This window comes from Zea mays, chromosome 7 (assembly GCF_902167145.1).
Source record: "Zea mays cultivar B73 chromosome 7, Zm-B73-REFERENCE-NAM-5.0, whole genome shotgun sequence".
Classification (NCBI taxonomy): domain Eukaryota; kingdom Viridiplantae; phylum Streptophyta; class Magnoliopsida; order Poales; family Poaceae; genus Zea; species Zea mays.
The window spans coordinates 6,810,168-6,824,816 of NC_050102.1; positions in this window are offsets into that span (position 1 = coordinate 6,810,168).

Genomic DNA, 14,649 nt, shown 5'->3' on the forward strand with positions numbered 1-14,649 from the left:
AAACTGTTCAACTCCTCCAAAATTTGCCTACCTCTAAAGTTGTTGTGCCACTGCACAAGGGCGTCATCACCATTGAAATTCACAGCAACTTAACCGCCATTACAATCAGCTTCCATCGCGGAATTGCCTCCCTACACATGAACGGACAAAAGGAGAGGTCAACATGTTTGTTCACGTAACGATTATGTTGTCGTAGTATGGGAGAGGTGAAGATAGTGCCATACCAATTCATGATATTCTTGGAGAGGAGGCAAGGTTGTGTAGCGGCGCTAGGTAGGTAACGACGAGCTATGCCCGGTCGTCGGCATTGGTGATATGCGCACAGTTGGTGGCTGCCACCTGCATCCAGCCGGTGGAAACGACTTGCGCTCGACCGGCAATGGCAGTGACCTACACCATGATAGTGACAACGAGGTTGTCTAGTGGCGTGCCCATGTCGTGATCGCCTTGTCTTCCCTTCCTGTTTTATTGAAGGACCTACACCGGATGCCAGGGAGCTTCCTGAAAAAAATTCAGCGTCGGAAGAGAGAGGTGGGAGGACTTCTGTTGTCGCCGGATGTGGGATGGATGCCTCAAATTTAATGTGTATACGAGCACATTACTTGTTTGAGCACCAGATATGTTGCCCTGGTGAAAAGGACTTCTTCCTTTTGTACTGGATAGGTGAAGCCAAAAAATGGCTTCCCTGGCTTTGGCTTGTGCTCTTTTTGCAAAAAAAACGTCCCATTATATGCATGGAAATCATGATCCTCGATCTCACAAACCTCTATTTCCCGTCGTCACGCATGAATCCTCTGTGACCTCCTCGTCAAGGTGCCCTACGATCGGTGAGATGACCGCACCTGGTCCTATCCCTGATGACTCCCATCGGATGTTGTTATTGTTGCTGCTGCTATCACTATACCACAACACTAAATTAGCGTGGGACTACTGTCGATATAAATAGAGGTATACCATTGAACTGTCAGTCACTGCAAATTATCATAGATGGTGAGTCAGTATATATCTATATTCCAACAGAATATATGTCGTTATATTTATATGTGAATAGTGTCGCTTCGTTCGTCGGCAATTTGTAGCAATAGCATTGTACCGTCAGTCAGCATAAAAATCATTGAGCAATTTCTCTAGCGTGCGACACTAACAATTGTTGGCGGGCAAAATTAGTCACAAGACCTACACCTTTTCACGAGACTAGAACCCTAAGTCTCTCTTTTCACCAAACTCATTGCAGCCAGCCGCCTCGCACCATGAATAGCCGCCGCCGCCGCCGAGGAACACCCACACCTAGCCGCAGCTGCCAATCCTGCTAAATCAGCCGTGTGTGTTTGGGGAGGCGTATGGAGCGCGCGCCAATCCGGCCGCTGAACGACCGCGCGGCCGAGGCAGTGCCCTATGCGCGTGTTGGTGCAAGCGTGCGTGAGTAGGGGCCAGGCAAGGGCGGAGTAGCGCTGGTGTGGGCACAAGGGCGAGATTTGCATAAGGACGGCACACGTGCTGAGGTCTGGGTGCGTGCTGTACCGGCAGCCACTAGCTCCAGCAGGGGTGCGTGCAGTTGCGCTCAAGGAAGAAGATAGCATCACCACTTCATTAGCAAGACATATTACAGGTATTAATCTCTCTTTCTTCTCCCCCTCCACCGCTATAGATATGTATATTGGGAATTTTCGTTTGTGCAAGGTAGATTATTGGAGAATTTTGAAACTTTAGCATTCCCAACAACTGCATACATCACTATAGTTTTGTCTCCACTGCGAGACACAGACCATGGACATGTAGATCTGCCCTGTGCTTCTTTACAAAATTTGTTGTGTGCTTTACAAACAAAATATGTTGACACATTCAGTTCATGGAAATGTGTGGGGACGCAGACCATATAAAGATGTTGTGTGCTTCTTTATAAACGAAATATATGTGCTTCTTTACTGAAACCGTGTGTGCAAACTATGTGCCCCTTTATAGATTTCCTTGCTGCTTTGTCAGGAACTGCTATGTGCTTCTTTACAAAGGAAATCTCTCCACACTCCACACACACGAACTGTTTACAGTAGCTCTCGAAGGAAGAAGCAACGTCATTATTATAGATATTAATCTCTCTTTCTTCTTCCCCCTCCACCTACTTCGACTTTGTCTTGTTCATTCCTGGCATGCTACACTGGAGATTATTAACCATTTTCTACCATGAGTTAGCCCCATTTTTTCAAATATATCATCTGTCAGTTAGACCCTTGTTGTTGTAGTGTCAATGTTTGTTCACGGTCCAGAGCTGATTTAATTTGGGTATTACCTATAAATCTACTATCCTTGGAGTTCACGGTCCAGACCTCATTTGGGTACTGCAAACAAAGGCAGAGACATATAAGTGGAGATAACAGTGTGGGGTTTGTGGCAATGAAATCTAATTGCAATGTAAAAAGTTGTATGTTTTTGCTCTGCTCTCCAGGTGCTAGCTTCTGCCTTAATGCAGAGTCATGACATAATTACAGTCTAGAGTCATGACATAATTACAGTATAATGTTTTTCTAGCAGTTGTTGTTGGTTTCTTCAATGTTTTTTGTTTACACCATGCTGCAACAAATATTTCACTATACCACAACACCAAATTAGCGTCGGATGACTGTCGCTATAAATAGAGAATTCTCGGCGTACTGTTAGTGGGTAATATGAGTCACAAACTATCAGTTTCTGAAAAAAATGACTAATACTAATTGGAACCACCATGATGTCCGAAAGGGAAATGTGCCCTTGGGCCATTTCCAAAGTATTTTGGTGATTGAGTGCCAACACAAGTGGTCATGTGTTAATCTATGCCAAATGATGGACAAAGTGAAAACCAACATAAAGGTATGTTTCTAAGTCTTAGTACTTTGTTTTAAGGACTAATGTATTGTGTCTAAGTACTGGAAATAGGAGAAATCAATTTGGAAAAGTGATGGCTTTGTTCAGCCAAAGACAGTTCAGTCTGGGAGCACCGGACTGTCCGGTGGTGCACCGGACAGTGTCCGGTGCGCCAGGCTGGCTCGGGTGAAAAGGCCGCTCTCGGGTCTCGATGGCGGCGTACGACTATAAATCACTGGACTGTCCGGTGGTGCACCGGACAGTGTCCGGTGAGCCAACGGTCGGCCGCGTAATCCACGCGTGACGCGTGGCCAGGCCAACGGTCTGAAGGGGGCACCGGACTGTCCGGTGTGCACCGGACAGTGTCTGGTGCGCCAACGGCTCCAAATCGCCAACGGTCAGCTGCGCCAAAATAGGAAAGAAATCCGCACCGGACAGTGTCCGGTGGTGCACCGGACTGTCCGGTGCGCCAGTCGACAGAAGGCAAGAATTGCCTTCCTGGAATGTTCTCAACGGCTCCTAGCTGCCTTGGGGCTATAAAAGGGACCCCTAGGCGCATGGAGAAGTACACTAAGCATCCTTTGAGCATTCCTAAGCACCAAGACCTCATTTCCGCGCATTCGATTCTTTGTGATAGCAACTAGAGCTCAATTTGAGTAGAGAACTCTTTGAGTTGTGTTGAGAGTTCAAGTTGTGACTTGTGTGCGTATTTGTGCTCTGATTTTGTGTCTTGTGTGTGTTGCTCATCCCATCCTTACTTCCGTGCTTCCTTGTGAACATCAAATTGTAAGGGCGAGAGGCTCCAAGTTGTGGAGATTCCTCGCAAGCGGGATATAGTGAAACAAAGCAAAACATCATGGTATTCAAGTGGGTCTTTGGACCGCTTGAGAGGGGTTGAGTGCAACCCTCGTCCGTTGGGACGCCACAACATGGAGTAGGCAAGTGTTGGACTTGGCCGAACCACGGGATAAACCACTGTGCCTCTCTGTGTTGATCTCCTTGTGGTTATTGTGTTTTGCAAGAACTCCTCTCTAGCCACTTGACCTTATTGTGCTAACTCCTAATCAAGTTTTGTGGCATTAAGTTTCAAGTTTTTACAGGATCACCTATTCACCCCCCCTCTAGGTGCTCTCAATTGGTATCAGAGTCGTTCTCTTCAAGAAAGGGACTAATCGCCCGAAGGGATGGATCCTAAGGGAAAGGGGATAGTGATCAATGACAAGGAGAAGGAGTCCTTCATCAATGAGCCAAAAGACGACAAGCCCACTGATTCGGGCTCAATTCATAAGAAGAAGGACGGGAAGAAGAAGAGGCGCATCAAGAAGATCGTCTACTACGACGACAGCGACGAGTCCTCTTCTTCCCAAAAGGACAACGACGACAACGACTACGAGAAAAAGAAGACTGTTAACTCGAACTTTTCTTTTGATTACTCTCGTATTCCGCAAAATTCCAATACTCATTTGCTTTTCATTCCCCTCGGCAAACCCCCTCACTTTGATGGAGAGGACTACGGATTTTAGAGTCACAAAATGCGTAGCCACTTGTTCTCTCTCCATCCAAGTATATGGGAGATAGTAGAAAATGGAATGCACTTTGATAGTACGGATAGTCCCATGTTCATCAATGAACAAATTCATAAAAATGCACAAGCTACTACTGTGTTGTTAGCCTCATTGTGTAGGGATGAGTACCATAAGGTGAGCGGCTTGGACAACGCCAAGCAGATTTGGGACACCCTCAAGATCTCACACGAGGGGAACAACGTCACCATGCTCACCAAGATGGAGTTGGTGGAAGGAGAACTAGGAAGGTTCGCAATGATCAGGGGGAGGAGCCAACCCAAACATACAACAGGCTCAAGACCTTCGTCAACAAAATAAGGAGCTATGGAAGCACGCGATGGACGGACCACGACGTCGTCCGCCTAATGCTAAGGTCTTTCACTGTCCTTGATCCACATCTTGTAAACAATATTCGTGAAAATCCTAGGTACACCAAGATGTCGCCTGAAGAAATACTTGGAAAGTTCGTAAGCGGGTGGATGATGATCAAGGAGGCAAGATACGTCGATGAGGCATTGAATGGTCCAATTCATGAGCCTCAAGCCATTGCTCTCAAGGCAACAAATAGCAAGGAGACGCTATCTAGCAAGGTGGCACAAGTTGAGGCGGCGGGGCTCAATGAGGAAGAAATGGCACTCATCATCAAGCGCTTCAAGACGGCGCTAAAGGGTCACAAGGAGCATCCCAAAAGGAGCAAGACGAAGGGAAAGCGCTCCTGCTTCAAGTGTGGTAAGATTGGTCACTTTATTGCTAACTGTCCCGATAATGATAGTGACCAGGAACAAGGAAAGAATGGGAAAAGAGAGAACAAGAAGGTTTACAATAAGGCTAAAGGCGAGGCACACCTTGGAAAGGAGTGGGATTCGGATTACTCTTCGTCCGACTCCGACGACGAAGGACTCGCCGCCACCGCCTTCAACAAATCGTCTCTCTTCCCCAACGAGCATCACACCTGCCTCATGGCAAAGGAGAAGAAGGTAAGTACTCGAAATGCTACTACATATGCCTCTTCAAGTGATGACGAATCTAGCAATGATGAAATAGACTACGCTAGTTTGTTCAAGGGCTTAGATAGAACTAAAATCGATAAGATCAATGAATTGATTGATGCCTTGAATGATAAGAATAGATTGTTAGAAAAGCAAGAGGATCTTTTGTATGAAGAACATGATAAATTTGTAGAGGCACAAAAATCTCTTGCTTTAGAAGTTAAAAGGAATGAAATGCTTTCTTGTGAACTATCTACTTGCCATGAGACCATTTCTAGTTTAAAAAGTGTTAATGATGATTTAAATGCTAAACTAGAAGTAGCAAATAGATCTAACTCTTGTGTAGAACATGTTGTGATTTGCAATAGGTGTAAAGATCTTAATATTGATGCTTGTAGTGAACACCTAGTTTCTATTGCAAAGTTAAATGATGAAGTGGCTAGTCTTAATGCCCAACTTAAGACTAGCAAAAATGAATTTGATAAACTAAAATTTGCAAGGGATGCCTACACCATTGGTAGACACCCCTCAATTAAGGGTGGGCTTGGCTTTAAGAGAGAAGCCAAGAACTTAACAAGTCATAAGGCTCCCATTCCCGCCAAGGAGAAAGGGAAGGCTCCTATGACTAATAGTGCTCAAAAGAACCATGCTTTCATGTACCATGACAGGAGATATTCTAGGAATGTTCATAGAAGTGATGATGCTTTTGATTCTCATGCCATGATTGCTTCAAGTTCTTCTATTATGCATGATAGAAATTTTGCTAGGAAAAATGTTGTTCATCATATGCCTAGAAGAAATGTTGTTCATGTACCTAGGAAAGTAAGTAATGAACATTCTACAATATACCATGCTTGCAATGCTTCCTTTGCTATTTGTAGAAATGATAAGAAGGTGGTCGCTAGAAAATTAGAGGCAAAATGCAAGGGAGATAAAACTTGCATTTGGGTCCCTAAGGATATTGTCACTAACCTTGTAGGACCCAACAAGAGTTGGGTACCTAAGACCCAAGCCTAATTTGCCTTGCAGGTTTATGCATCCGGGGGATCAAGCTGGATTATCGACAGCGGATGCACAAACCACATGACGGGGGAGAAGAAGATGTTCACCTCCTACGTCAAGAACAAAGATTCCCAAGACTCAATCATATTCGGTGACGGGAATCAAGGCAAGGTTAAAGGACTAGGAAAAATAGCAATTTCTTCCGAGCATTCTATCTCTAATGTGTTTTTAGTTGAATCGCTGGGATATAATTTGTTGTCCGTTAGTCAATTATGCAATATGGGATATAATTGCTTATTCACAAATGTAGATGTGTCTGTCTTTAGAAGGAGTGATGGTTCATTAGCTTTTAAGTGTGTATTAGACGGCAAACTCTACTTAGTTGATTTTGCAAAAGAGGAGGCTGGTCTAGATGCATGCTTAATTGCTAAGACTAGCATGGGCTGGCTGTGGCATCGTCGTTTAGCACATGTGGGGATGAAGAACCTTCACAAACTTCTAAAGGGAGAACATGTAATAGGTCTAACAAATGTAACCTTCGAAAAAGATAGACATTGTGCAGCTTGTCAAGCAGGTAAACAGGTGGGAAGCTCACATCATACCAAAAATGTGATGACCACATCAAGACCTTTGGAGTTGCTTCATATGGACCTCTTCGGACCCGTCGCCTATCTAAGCATAGGAGGAAGTAAGTATGGTCTTGTTATTGTTGATGACTTTTCCCGCTTCACTTGGGTATTCTTTTTGCAGGATAAAACAGAAACCCAAGGGACACTCAAGCGCTTCCTAAGGAGAGCTCAAAATGAGTTTGAGCTCAAGGTGAAGAAAATAAGGAGCGACAATGGGTCCGAGTTCAAAAACCTTCAAGTGGAGGAGTACCTTGAGGAGGAAGGAATCAAGCACGAGTTCTCCGCTCCCAACACACCACAGCAAAATGGTGTGGTAGAGAGGAAGAATAGGACACTCATAGACATGGCGAGGACAATGCTTGGAGAATTCAAGACGCCCGAGCGGTTTTGGTCGGAAGCTGTGAACACAGCTTGCCACACCATAAATCGGGTCTACCTTCATCGCCTCCTCAAGAAGACGTCATACGAGCTACTAACCGGTAACAAACCCAATGTTTCGTATTTCCGAGTTTTTGGGAGTAAATGCTACATTCTAGTAAAGAAGGGTAGGAATTCCAAATTTGCTCCCAAAGCCGGAGAAGGGTTTTTGTTAGGTTATGACTCAAATACAAAGGCGTATAGGGTCTTCAACAAATCATCGGGTTTGGTTGAAGTCTCTAGTGACGTTGTATTTGATGAGACTAATGGCTCTCCAAGAGAGCAAGTTGTTGATCTTGATGATGTAGATGAAGAAGATGTTCCAACGGCCGCAATACGTACCATGGCGATTGGTGATGTGCGACCACAGGAACAAAAGGAACAAGATCAACCTTCTTCCTCAACAATGGTGCATCCCCCAACTCAAGACAATAAAAAGGTTCATCAAGAAGAGGCGTGTGATCAAGGGGGAGCACAAGATGATCATGTTATGGAGAAGAAGCACAACCGGCACCTCCAACTCAAGTTCGAGCAACGATTCAAAGGAATCATCCCGTCGACCAAATTTTGGGTGACATTAGCAAGGGAGTAACTACTCGCTCTAGATTAGTTAATTTTTGTGAGCATTACTCTTTTGTCTCTTCTATTGAGCCTTTCAGGGTAGAAGAGGCCTTGCTAGATCCGGACTGGGTGATGGCCATGCAGGAAGAGCTCAACAACTTCAAGCGAAATGAAGTTTGGACACTGGTGCCTCGTCCCAAGCAAAACGTTGTGGGAACCAAGTGGGTGTTCCGCAACAAACAAGATGAGCATGGGGTGGTGACAAGGAACAAGGCACGACTTGTGGCAAAAGGTTATGCCCAAGTCGCAGGTTTGGACTTTGAGGAGACTTTTGCTCCTGTGGCTAGGATAGAGTCGATTCGTATTTTGTTAGCCTATGCCGCTCACCATTCTTTTAGGTTTTACCAAATGGATGTTAAGAGCGCTTTCCTCAACGGGCCAATCAAGGAGGAGGTGTACGTGGAGCAACCCCCTGGCTTTGAGGATGAACGGTACCCCGACCACGTGTGTAAGCTCTCTAAGGCGCTTTATGGACTTGAGCAAGCCCCAAGAGCATGGTATGAATGCCTTAGAGACTTTTTAATTGCTAATGCTTTCAAGGTTGGGAAAGCCGATCCAACTTTATTCACTAAGACTTGTGATGGTGACTTATTTGTGTGCCAAATTTATGTCGATGACATAATATTTGGTTCTACTAACCAAAAGTCTTGTGAAGAGTTTAGCAGGGTGATGACGCAGAAATTCGAGATGTCAATGATGGGCGAGTTAAACTACTTCCTTGGGTTCCAAGTGAAGCAACTCAAGGAAGGCACCCTCATCTCCCAAACAAAGTACACGCAAGACTTGCTAAGGCGGTTTGGGATGAAGGACGCCAAGCCCGCAAAGACTCCAATGGGAACTGACGGACATGTCGACCTCAACAAAGGAGGTAAGTCCGTTGATCAAAAAGCATACCGGTCTATGATAGGGTCTTTACTTTATTTATGTGCTAGTAGACCGGATATTATGCTTAGCGTATGCATGTGTGCTAAATTTCAATCCGATCCAAGGGAGTGTCACTTAGTGGCCGTGAAGCGAATTCTTAGATATTTAGTCGCTACGCCTTGCTTCGGGATCTGGTATCCAAGGGGGTCTACCTTTGACTTGATTGGATATTCAGACTCCGACTATGCTGGATGTAAGGTCGATAGGAAGAGTACATCGGGGACGTGCCAATTCTTAGGAAGGTCCTTGGTGTCGTGGAGCTCTTAGAAACAAACTTATGTTGCCCTATCCACCGCTGAGGCCGAGTATGTTGTCGCAGGACAGTGTTGCGTGCAACTACTTTGGATGAGGCAAACCCTCCGGGACTTTGGCTACAATCTGAGCAAAGTCCCACTCCTATGTGATAATGAGAGTGCTATCTGCATGGCAGACAATCCTGTTGAACACAGTCGCACTAAGCACATAGACATCCAGCATCACTTTTTGAGAGACCACCAGCAAAAGGGAGATATCAAAGTGTTTCATGTTAGCACCGAGAACCAGTTAGCCGATATCTTTACCAAGCCTCTAGATGAGAAGACCTTTTGCAGGCTGCGTAGTGAGCTAAATGTCTTAGATTCGCGGAACTTGGATTGATTTATAGCATACATGTGTTTTATGCCTTGATCATGTTCCTTATGAATTTTGTTGTTTATTTATTGTGCTCAAGGTGTACAAACACTCCCCGGACCTCACAAGTCCATTTGCAAGTGATGCACATATTTAGGGGGGAGATGTGCTACAACTTGACCCTTTGAGACTAACTGTGTGCTTGAGTTTGCTTGATTTAGTCTCAAAGGTGGATTGAAAGGGAAAGGTGGACTTGGACCATGAAAGACTTCCACTGCACTCCGATGAGAGGGTAACTTACTCCAAGTTCATCTTCATACTCTTATTGCCTTTTTACTCTTAGTTGAAGTTTTTGGTGAGGCAATGGGGTTAAAAGGGCCAAAAATGATCTTGTTTTGGTGTTTGATGCCAAAGGGGGAGAAATTAAGGCCAAAGCAATAAATGGATCATCTACCACTTGAGAATTTTGAAAATAGTAGAATAGAGCTTTTGGTTTGACAAAACTCTCTTATTGTCTCTCTTGTCAAAAGCTGGCCTCTTGTGGGGAGAATGGTTGATTATGGGAAAAGGGGGAGTTTTTGAAATCTTTGATCAATTTCTCTTGGAACAACTCTCTTTATGTCTCAACAAGTGTGTTTGACTTAGAGATAGGAAATTGAGGTTGATTTGCAAAAACAAAACCAAGTGGTGGCAAAGAATGATCCAAATATGCCAAATTTGATTCAAAACAAATCTGCGGCAGAACCACCCGAATTATTCCAGCTTAAGTGCCTAAGTCACGCCTCAGGGGTCGTAACACACTTAAATCGGAATAACCCGTCAGTTCTTTAGATCTAGTCTGATAGAGCCACTTAACCAGGATCAAATTCCACAATCTCACTCGAAGGTGAGTCACAGAAGAAATACAATAAAACAGGAGACCTCCAATTAAGTACGGAGTTATTACATAAATCGGAGTTTTTGAGTAGCAAATTAGAGTTCACAAAATAAAATGCAGCGGATAATCGATGTCGTCGGTATCAAGGAAATGGGCAAGGCCTAGCCCACTACTCCTCGTGCTCCTCTCCTGCCGGAGCAACATCCCACTCGACCGTCCAACCCGGTGGCAGGGTGGTAGGCCAAGTCACACCATCAACCATTTCCTGAATGGTACCTGCAAAAATTGTGCCACAAGCAAGTCTGAGTATACTAATACTCAGCTAGACTTAACCGGTGTGAGGAGTCTACTCCTCTACCTCTAGACTATGCAGTTGTTTGGCTGAGGGGTTTGGTTTGCCAAAAGCACTAGCTGTTTCTAAAAGCAATTTTTAGCTTTTCAAATTCTATCATCATTAACTTAGCTAGATTGCTCCTTCTAAGCATACATGGTAACAATCAATTAGTTCAATCAAGAAGTTATCTCATGTAACCACATTTCACTTCTTACTCAATGCAGTACAAGGAATCAAGCAGTCTCATTAGCTGCGAGAAGCAGACGATTCGAATCGAGTTTTAACCTTGCAAGGTAAACCTAAACACACGGCATGTCAGGGTACTCCGACCCCACACATGACAACCGTCCCCATCGATTCCCCGTTCGCGTCCAGGCCTCACCGCCTTGGCATACAATGCTCCACTGACCCTGGCTGCCGCCGTGCAGTGACCGCACTTGTACCCACCATAGCTAGCATGGGAGACCCAGTCTCAGGTCGCATGAGGGATAAAGTCCGCGCCCGGCTTCACTCAGGTACTAGGTTTACCGGTTACCATTTTTCCCGGCATGTGCTTAGTACGTTCAAAAGCTTGACTCAGGTATCCACACATTAATCCTTAATTCATTTTTGTCCGTCTCATGGACAAGGCATCCTCCCTGGATCCAAATCCATAGACTAAACATATATCCCATTATCAAGATGAATACAATCAATTCCTGACCTCGCGCGAGTGCTAGAAAAATCACTCGACTTCTACCGAGATCCTGATTTAGCATACCACCTACTCGACCTAGCATACTAGTATTCATCTCAAAAGGAATCCTAAGTTCATGCAACTAGAGGTTTCAAGCAACTCCTACACTTAAGTGCACATTGCAATCCTACAAGCATTAAATGTAGTAAAATAGCATAATTAACAGGTTATGCATAAAACCGGGGCTTGCCTTCAATTGCTGGGGCTGTGGGGAGATCCTCAATAGCAGCCTCTAAAGCCTGCTCCTGGTCCTCCTCTTGGACAGATCCTTGCTCGGGGATGAGCACGTACTCTCCGTCGACAAGATTACAATCTAATGAATGCAATGTGTAAGATATATGCATGCTTTAAAGGTGTATGATCTTTCTCGAGTTAAACAAGGTTAACTTTGCTTATATAAGTCCCTTGGGTGGGGTATACTTGGTAAATTGGTTTAAACTTAGCTAAGGTAAGTAGTAGATTAAATTTTGGGGTTCCACTGAATTCCTTTTAAGTCTTAGGGAGAATTGATAAGTTCTCAAGTTGGACTTATTGGGGTGAGGTTTATTTCTTCTTCCCTTTTCTTTTATTCTCTTAAAGGTTTTGGAGTAGGTTTGAACTACAAGTTGCTTTTATAAAATTCTAAAAATTCTGCAAAAATTACAGTGGCTTGCTACTGGTGTATGTTTCTCTGTCTCAAAATTTGGGGATCATAAAGTGAGTAGTTTTCTCTGGACAAAAATACCAAATTTTAGGGCAGAAGGGGTACTTTGAACTACAACTATTATTTAACAGTGGGTAATTCTCTAAACCTTATTTTTGCTGGCTTTTAGGTGTTATAACATGACTAGATACAAATTTCTAGTCATTAATACCTTTTAATTAATTTTCTATGGTTTTCTCAAGTTCTTAGCTAAATGGGTGCTTTCTACTACCACTATCTTTGAAAAACATCAAACAACAGAGTTCTTATTTTTCTTGGTTATTATTTTGTGCAAGAGCAATCATTCTGAAGTTTGGCATCTTTTTGCTTAAGGGAAGGGGTGGTATGCATTATTTGAATTAAGTGGCCTTTCTTTTAAATTATTAGCAATAGGTATGAGTTTGCTTCTTTTTCATGGGTTTGCATTTTTCTCTGGTAGTTCATCACATTATGGTCTTAGCAAAATTTTGGTTGCCCATTATTGCATCATTAGGGGTTATTCAAGAATTATTTGGAAAAAGCCTTATTAACACTTTATATTTATTTTCCTTACTTAAAAAGTTGGGCTGAGGTGCTCTTTATTTTTGTAGTGGGGCTCTGGTGGTTGTAAGTCCACTGGATTTTTATTAAGCATCTTGGTTATAGTTTTGCCTTTCTAATAATTGATTTTCAGTCTATATAAGGCTAAATAAATCATTTTAATTCAAAACTGGTCCAAATTAATAGGCTCTGTATTTTTCCTAGGTTCTCTGTTACATAAGTAAACTAGGAAAAATAATCTTAATCACTGTTCATTAATTTCTAATGCCTTTCTGATTTTCTCTAAGTTTTGGACAAAATAGCTTTAAATGAATAACTACATCATAAATTCTAATGCTGGGGTTCCTACTATTTTTAAACAGTGTCTAAATGAGGTTTAAACACCTACAAATTTTCTTAAGTTCAGCACAGAAGAAAAACAAATTTTCCTTAGTTAAACAAGGTTTAGTGGGTTTCTGTTTTTAATTTTAAACTCTAAAATTTAGAACAGAAAGCATAGGGTTTATCATTTTTAAATGATAGTTCATAATATTCAGGAGCTAGCAAAATTGGTTTGACAACTTTTTATTAAGATTTCATCAAGTTATGGATTTTCTAAGTTCTCTGGTCATTTAAAAAAAGAATATCAGAATTGGTTTAATGGAAATCCACTTTGCACTGGGGTCCCTGGCGGGTTTTTAAGTTTTCTTCGCGGATCAGTCCTTAAGCTACTATTCACATGAGTCACTGACGTTACAGAAAACCCCTCGGGTTCTACAAATCCTAACCCGAGGTCCTTCTTCTACCTCAAACAGTAACCGCGGCGGAAGAAAGGGCGGAGGGGCTTACCGGCGGCGAGATTGCTCCGGTGAAGTGGTCGAGGACGAAGGGGAGGTCGCGGGGATCACAACGGTGTGCGGGACACCGTCGGAGATGGCCGGAGTCGGTCGGTCCACGCGCGCAGGCGGGGATGCTCGTCGGCGGCGAGGGGACCGGCCTGGTCACGGCGAGATAGTTCAATCAAATAGGTCAGGAAGGTCCACGGGATGCCAGAGAAGACATGAGCGCAAGGAATTGGGCGGGGACTCACTGGATAGCTCGGTCCACGCGCGGCGGCGGAAGACCGAAGTCCGGTGAGGTCGATCTCGGGCCTCCGGTGAAGACTGGCCGGGTCCGAGGGCTTGGCAAGCTTCACGGGCTACTGGCGGAGCTAGCCGAAGCACTGGCTTGACTTGAGGGTGGCTGGAGTGGGCTGGCCACGGTGGCCGAAGCTCTGGCGGCAATGGCGGGCGGAATTGAGCTCGCCGGAGCTAAGGAAAGGTGGCTGGCCGGTGAGGGTGAGTGCGGGGCGAAGTGAGGTGCGCCCGGGGAGGCTTTATAGGCGCGGGCGGGCACGGCCGAGGGCGTGGGCGCGCGGCGGACTTGACCGGACGCCGGGGTGAGCGCGCGCGCGGGTTGGGCGAGCTCTGGCGTGCCGACCAGGGTCGAACACGTGTGCCCGTGCGTTCTGCCCAAGTTCTGGCGCGTGTGGTCGCTCATCCGAGCCTGCTCTCGCCTTGGTCCGTGCACAAAACCTCTTCTCCTCCCTACAAGCTACCATTCTTGTGTGGAGGTCATAGGATTTTGCCTACTGGTTGCAGAGATATGGAGCCAGGAAATCTGGTCTGTCTCCCTGCCCAAACCCGAGGCAAATCCAAGGTTTTGTCGTGTCTAGGGCTCGCGTCCCAATGCCATCTTCTGGCACACGACAGAGGGGTTAGTTAGACACAATTTTGTCAATGGGGCCATTAGGATTCGAGTTAGGGATCAAGGTGAACATCCCTGATCTTTGGCTCAAGGTCTGAATTTCAGAATTCTGAAATTCAGAAATCCCATTAAGTCCCCACATGAGAAGCTTGATTTGGGGT